Source organism: Neltuma alba, unplaced genomic scaffold, assembly GCF_004799145.2.
Source record: "Neltuma alba isolate B1F8T4 unplaced genomic scaffold, ASM479914v2 tig00011060_pilon, whole genome shotgun sequence".
NCBI classification, from domain to species: Eukaryota; Viridiplantae; Streptophyta; class Magnoliopsida; order Fabales; family Fabaceae; genus Neltuma; species Neltuma alba.
Window position 1 is genome coordinate 95338 of NW_021635804.1, and position 7687 is coordinate 103024.

Genomic DNA, 7687 nt, shown 5'->3' on the forward strand with positions numbered 1-7687 from the left:
TCCACATCTGGTTGTGCCAGAGAACGGTGGTAATTTCGTTGTCGTTGATAAGAAAGGGGACGAAGCCACCTGAAGCTCCTTGAAAACCAATAACATTCTATGATTGGGGATAATACAAAAAAAGAATGGCGTCAAAAGTTCAAATAAAGCAAAATGGGACCAGAATTGAACAGTAATACATGCATGGAGAAACCTAATTCAAGAATTGGAAGGGGAAAAAAAAGTATCGGACGCATTTTCCACTAGGATAACAACTGGATTACAAATACTACAAGACGTGTAAAATAGCCTATGATTAGACAAGAAAAAGGAAGGAAAATAAAAGGTACATGAAAAATACCTAAATTGAGGTAACTAGTATTCTTCTGAATCAATATTCTCCCCTAATGATTGAATATAACATTATACAATGGTAGGAATGGTTGCATCGTTCTTGGACGGGGACGACGTCTATTGCCATATGTTGCATGAAGTTTATTGAGCAGCTTAAAGAAGCCTCCCACGAATAATAGAATAAAGAGAATGGACCACCACGGAAGCTGCAGAGCCAAAGATACAAGAGCGGCAACAGCCAGAGAGCCAAACACAGTCATGAGCGCTTCAAACTGAGGGGCAAAACCAGGAAACAAGAACTTAGCAGCCCGGGCCAAGTAATATGGTAATATACATATGACAGAAGCCATGGAAGTGCTTGAACTCTGTATCTGAAGGTAGTTGAGTAGAATTGGAAGAAAGGAAGCGAAGATCAAATTGGAGGAAAAGAATTCCCGGGGGAGATTGAAACCCGAATAGAAGCAGCTATGGCTATGGCTGTTCCTTCTGCCCCGGTTGGCGGTTGCTGCCCAGAACAGAAGGCGAAGTCAGATCACATGATCAGAGGGGCGGATCACGTGCCCTTTCCAGAGCATAAGAAGCACGAAGCGACTGGTGCAGCCTCCGCCTCTTTTTCGGTTTTTCCATGTGGATTGAGATTTAACATAATTGGTTATATAAAAAAATTTAGTTACATATAAAGAAAAATAAATTACTAACTCTGGCCCTTAATAGAAGATCCCGTTTAACTTTTTGTTTGGTCCTAATTATAAGACCCCAATCCATTTTATCTCTTATATTTATGTTTTTTTTTCCAAGATAGTCCTTCTAATAATGATAGTTCTAGCCAATACACTTAATTAGCAAGGATATTTTAGGAATGACAACACTTATTTATTACAAATAACTAACTTAACTTACTTCCTTAATCTCCTCAAATTAGTCAACTGGGTCTTATAATTAGGACCGGAGGTAGTACATAAAAAAAAAATAACTTACACAAACAGTATTTAGATCTAAGGAATTAGTTTGTGCATAGAGAAGATGACTTGTACATAAAAAAATTTTATTTGCATAAAGAAAAATTAAGTTGCACATCACACGAGAAAAGATTATTACACACAAAGAAAGATAAATTACATATTAAAAAAATTAGGTTACACACCAGAAATTAAATTGCACAAAATTCTCATGTTTTATTTGCTAATTAAATTTTTAATGAGGAATTTATCCTCAAGTTTTCCTTCTGTTTGTCTAAAATTGAAAGTTATATATTTTACTTCCTCTATGCAAGTACTCTGGAATGGAGAACCGTTGGACCCTCTTACACCACAGAGAGGCATCAGACAAGGGGATCCACTCTCCCCTTACATTTTCGTACTTTGTATGGAGCGTCTATCACAGGCTATCTGCAAGCACGTAGATGAAGGAAGATGGCAAACCATAAGATTAGGTAGACAAGGCCCACCCCTCTCTCATCTATTCTTTGCTGATGATCTCATCCTCTTCAGCACAACGAAAACACAACAGCTCCAAACCATTAACAAGATCCTTGGAGAATTTTGTGCTTCATCCGGCCAAAGAATTAGCCAAGCTAAGACTAGACTTTACTTCTCAAAGAATGTCTCTGCCCAGGATGCAAATGTAGTTTGTGAAGCTTTGGGATTTCAGAAAACAGAGGATCTAGGCAAATATCTTGGGGTGCCTCTGCTCCATAAGAGAGTGACACAGGACACTTATCACTACCTTGAGGAGAAAATTCAGAGAAAACTTTCAGGTTGGAAAAATAAATCTCTAGCATTGGCGGGGCGGATCACTCTGGTGCAGTCGGTCCTATCCACAATACCAATGTATGCCATGCAAACCACCCGCTTGCCAAAGTCCTGTTGTGCCAGAATCCAATCGCTAATCAAAAACTTCATTTGGGGCACTAGTGAGCAGCATAAAAGGGTCCATTTGATCAAGTGGGAAACCATGTGTCAACCAAAAAGATGTGGTGGTTGCGGTATTAAAGACCCTGAACACCAGAACTCAGCTTTTCTGCTAAAGCTCGCCTATAAATTAATATCGCAGCCTGAACTTCTTTGGGTAAGAATTATGAAAGCCAAATATGGATGGAGCCACCAGGGGCAAAACACTAGTAAAATGAAGAATGGATCTTATCTCTGGAAAAACATTATGAACCTATGGGGAGATTTGGAGATGGGTTTAAAATGGGAAGTTGGTGATGGTAAACAAGCTCGGTTTTGGAAGGATCATTGGGTGGGAGATTTGGGACCATTGAAGAATCTCTCCTATACCCCAATTCCTGAAGATCAGCTGCACAAGCCAATTGGTGAGTTCATTGATGCAAATGGAAGCTGGAAATGGAATGAATTTGAGTGTTTACTGCCGCGTGACATTCTTCAACAGATTGCACGTATCCAAGTGCCACGCATGGCTGAGGTAAGAGACAAATGTACCTGGCACTTCACAGCTAAGCAAGACTATACTGTCTCCTCAGGTTATGATTCGATTATGATGTGCAATTGGAATGATGACAATCCGCAGTGGGACCTCGTTTGGAAATGGCCAGGGGCTCAACGGGTCCGAACTTTCTTATGGCTTGCAATGAGTAATAAATTGCTCACTAATAGTGTAAGATTTAGAAGGCATATGACTAACAGGGATATGTGTGAAATCTGCAACAAAGGCACGGAAGATATCAACCATGTTTTAAGATGCTGCTCTCTTGCCACCTCCTGCTGGAATCTTATAATACCAGTCCATATTCGAAGTTGCTTTTACAGCTGTCCCTTTGATATTTGGCTAAAAACGAATCTGAAACCCAAAAGCACAAATCCTTTGTGGTGCGTCTTTTTTGGGATCTTATGTTGGAAACTTTGGGAGGCAAGAAACCGTAAGATATTTTGCAACGAAGATACTCAAGCCCATCGCCTGGTGAATGTAGTGATCGCTCTTAGTGATCATACTGCTAGAGCGAAGGATATCTGTAATGCACTACGTTTAGGCTAGTCCTTTTCTTTTGTAATGCCTGCTTGTAATTTCTTGTACATATTTGCTCTTTTATGAAATTCCCATTTCATTCAAAAAAAAAAAAAAAGTTATATATTTTCCTTTTGGGTCGCATATTTTAAGTAATTAGTGTTAACAAATTAAATCAAAATTGCAAAATAAGGATTAAATTATTTGTTTCGTGCCCTTTATTTTAAGACCTAGTTTCAGTGCTTATTATGATAACAAAATCTGTACCATCTAAATGCAATTTTCATGATTTAAACTTAAAATTTGCAATTAATAATTTTTAAATAATAAAAATATTCTAAAATAAAAACTGAAAACTGAAATATTATTTTTATTTTAAATTCTACAATCAATAAAATAATCATTTCACAAAATTAAAAATTAAAAATATATAAATTTTGACTTTTGAGATCAGTTCTAAACAATCCACGTTAGGTATAAAACTTAAAATTTCAAGACACGCATATCATTCTGATACTTTTTATTTGTTATTTGTAAATTTGTTGTTTGTAAAAGTTTTTCACATGCCGTTAAGAGCATTAAATAAAAAAAATTACAAAAAAATGCCTTAGAATTGCAAAAACGCAGATAGGGACCCTATCTGCATTTTTGCAATTCCAAGATCTTTTTTTGCAATTTCTCTTTAAATAAATAAAATATTTTATTTTTGCTCTTTTTAAATTAGTAGTATATTTTCTCTGACTTATTCCCTCTCTCTTCACTTTTGTAATCAATATGGCCAAAATGAAAAATAAAGCATTAAAAAAAAGTACAAATGACAGAAAAAAAAAACCAAAATATTGTACTACAATTAGCAAATAATAAAGATAAAAATAATATATATTTTAATGTTTTCAGGACTAAACTAGACTGTCCAGACCAACCGTCAATCAAAGGTGAAGGTGGTTTGAGTCGCATATGAAAAACCATTCTGAATGTTAATCTATTTTGAGTTGCTACGAGCTGGCCTTTGAGCCAGAAACTGCCGTTAGCTTAGAACTCGGAAGGGTTTTGTAATAACCAGCCGATCTGAATTTTTCTCAAAATGGCAGCCACCAACAATGAAGAAGAAAGACGAAAGAAGAGGAAAAAAATGAGAAAAAGTATTAAACCAATACCCATAAAAATTAGTGCTCAAAAAAGAAGAAGAAGAAGAGAAGCAAGGATCTTATCTCCTAAGCTCCATAGTCCATGCCAAAGAGATCGAAAAGGATTTGTAGCTGTGTTTTGTTTGCGGAAAAGTGGAAAATGGAAGTAAGAGAGACGAAAAAGAATGATACAATCATACAAGTGAAGAAGAAATGGATAAATTTAATTATAACTGATGGATATAAAATTTCATTGCAGCAACATTCATTGGATAAAAGCAACCATTACTTCAACTTTTTCTTCTTTTCCGGTGTATCTTGTCCTTCGTCTCACGTAATTTTTTTTATGAGAATTACAATAAATTCTATACAAGAGAAATAACTATTAAAAAGTCTAATAACAACCTAACTAACCTGTAATAACAAGTTCTAAAATAGAGGATAACAACCTCTAGGACTTGTTTTGTGATTTTTTTCTTACATGGGACCTCATTGTAATTCTCCCTAATTTTTTTGTCAATATTTTATCTTAAAAAAGAGAGAAAAAAAGCATTTCATATTCAAATTATTTTTAACAAATAAATAAAAATATCAAATTTTTGGCTCCATAGCCAAGCTGCCGCCAAGAGCATAAGCACTCTAGTGCTCAGCTACCACTGACAGTGACAGCGACAGTGGCGGCCATGGCGGCGACAACTAAAGCTGGGAAAACGAGCCGAGTCTGTCAGGCTAGCCCATTTAGACCCTGAAATTATGAAGACCGGACTTGATATTTTTCTCTTCAAATGGGAAATAAGCCCTGGAGGGCCGAGGGCTTAAAAGGACCGACCCTAGAAGGCTACAGGCCAACCCGTTTAAGCCTTTTTATAATTTTTTTTAAAACTTTTTTATATAATTCTAATGTTATTAATTTTTTACATTATTAATAATATTTCAAATATTTAGTTATTATTATAATTTTAAAATTAAATTTAGTTTTAGACAATAATTTATCCAATTAAATTTTTAAAAAATGGGTTAATTTGGACTTTAATAATGATTTGATTTATATTATATGCGTTGATATTTTTAAACTATATATATATTTATTTGATAATAGAGTATTTTTATACTTATATAACATGTGATTCTATAATTTGAATTAGAAATTCATGAGTTTCAACAACAATGTTTCTCATATTAAAGTAAAATAATAGCTAGATTATAAAATTTAAAAGTAAAATCAATCTATAATATTAAATCAAAATCAAGTACAAGCCGGCTCATTTTTACCTCCATAGTGGCTTCTCACTCAAAATACTGTTCTATGAACAATACCAGCTCAGGAATAGTAGCGGCTAAGTTTTGGGCTGCGCCTATTTTTAATTTTGTGTGTAGTATTTTTTTTCCAAGTATTTTTTTTAAAGTGTCCAGATGGGAGTTTCAAAATTTCAAGTTCCCTCCATTTCAATTCTTTCTCACTCTTTCTTTGGTTTCAAAATCTGTAGGATTTCTTTATGATGCTTTTTTGACTTCCTTCCCACGTTATATCCAAAGTTTTAAAGTATAATAACAAATAAAAATTAATATTAGAAATGTATATGATGATATAAATACAAGAAGTAAATATAAAATTACTGCATATATATTTACAGTTGGCATTAATATTAACAGTTTTAAATTAAAAATTAATAGATGCAGAAATTACTTGAATTTTAATACTGTTAAAAAATCAATATTTAAATATTTTAATGTTTATAATAATTTTTATCTTTGAAAATATAACAATATTATAATATAAATATTTTTTGACGTAGTAATATAAATAGTTTTGCTTACCTCTATAATATAGTAAAATTTTCAGATTTTTTTAAATTTGTAAATTTTTGGCTTTTGGAAAAATGAAAAAAAATTAATTATAACAGATCCCAAAATTGACTGCCACACGCTTTTTCCCTGCAACACGCTTTCTGTACTCTTGATAAGTCGTATACTTTTCTTTGTTGCCCTCATTTTTTGCTTCGAGTTTCATCTTTTCATCATTTTAGTTTTAGTTATGCTCTTAGCAAGTTCTCACAGATTGTCACCAGATGTGGACTTCTTCGCTTCTTCTGCCTGGTAAATCGTCTTCTTTCTATTCTTTATTTTTTACTCTCTCCTTTACGTGTTTCCCATTGTCTTTTCCCATTCCTATTCCCCCCCCTTCTCCTCAATTTCCCAGGTGAATCGTTCTTGCAAAACCGTTGTGGGAGCTTGAGTTTGCGGTCTCCGATGTCGGCAACCGTTGGGTGAGGGTGGTGATAGATATTGGTAGGACGCTCTCATATAACAGCAAGGAGTGCTTCTGGAGCAGAACCTGCGGGTAAATCCTAGCTTTCTTCATCCTTTCACCTTTCTACATATCCTCTTCAAGTATTCCTCACAGTTTTATTTTGTCTTTTTATTTTAATCTATTTTATTGTTCTGTAATGGGTTTTCCTTGCTAAACGAAGGGTTTTTAAAATTCTTCACAAAACAGGCTGAACGTTTATATATTTCATTGTTAGTTCATCATCCATTCTCAAAGCTTACGTTTCTATTACATATTATGTTCTATAAAGTCAATTCAAATCCTCCATTGTTTATTTTTAAATACTGGGTTTTAATTCTTTTTCTCGTCTAAGTTATAGTGGGGTAGCCGGGTAGGTTTAGTGGCATATGCTGATCCAGTACTTATTCCTAAAAATACTAGGCTAATTCTCATTTTGTAGTCTCATTAGTGGCCCCCGGGAAGGCACACAAATGTTTTAACGAACAAAGTCTTTGGTTCAAAGGTAATTATGGCTCAATAGTGCATTCACCCTAATATTCTGCCTTCCCGTATGATTAGTTTTCTGCATTTTTCTGGTACAATTATCTTTTTCCAATGTCTTGCTTCATTTTTTTATGAGACTATCTAAGTTCATCTATCATATAGGAAGAATAGAATAAGGTGTGTTTTGCTTGGATATTGTGCTGTGAAGCTATAGGTTGAACATCAGCCTTACATTTACTTGCAAAAACTGGTATGGTGATTCAGTTTGCTTTGGTGAAGAGAGATCAAGGTTAACTCTTTTTCTGCTCTCATATCAGCATTTTCATATTTGTTGTTTTCCTTCTTGATATTCATCTAGTGTTGTTTAATATCATAGAAGGTTTAATTGGTATTGTATGATGGATGCTATTTTGTTTTGTGGAGGCTTGATGTTAATTGTCACGAAGAGTATATACAATTTAATTTGTTAATATCTGCAATTTTAACAGTG

At 34.2% G+C, this 7687-nt stretch overlaps 1 long non-coding RNA gene across 1 annotated transcript; it reads left to right on the top strand.

Annotated features, from left to right (window-relative positions):
- On the top strand, positions 1-7687 carry LOC114760976 (uncharacterized). Its single transcript, XR_003742104.1, has 4 exons — positions 1-13; positions 6494-6521; positions 6625-6765; positions 7154-7687. It is a non-coding gene; the product is annotated as an uncharacterized LOC114760976 (long non-coding RNA).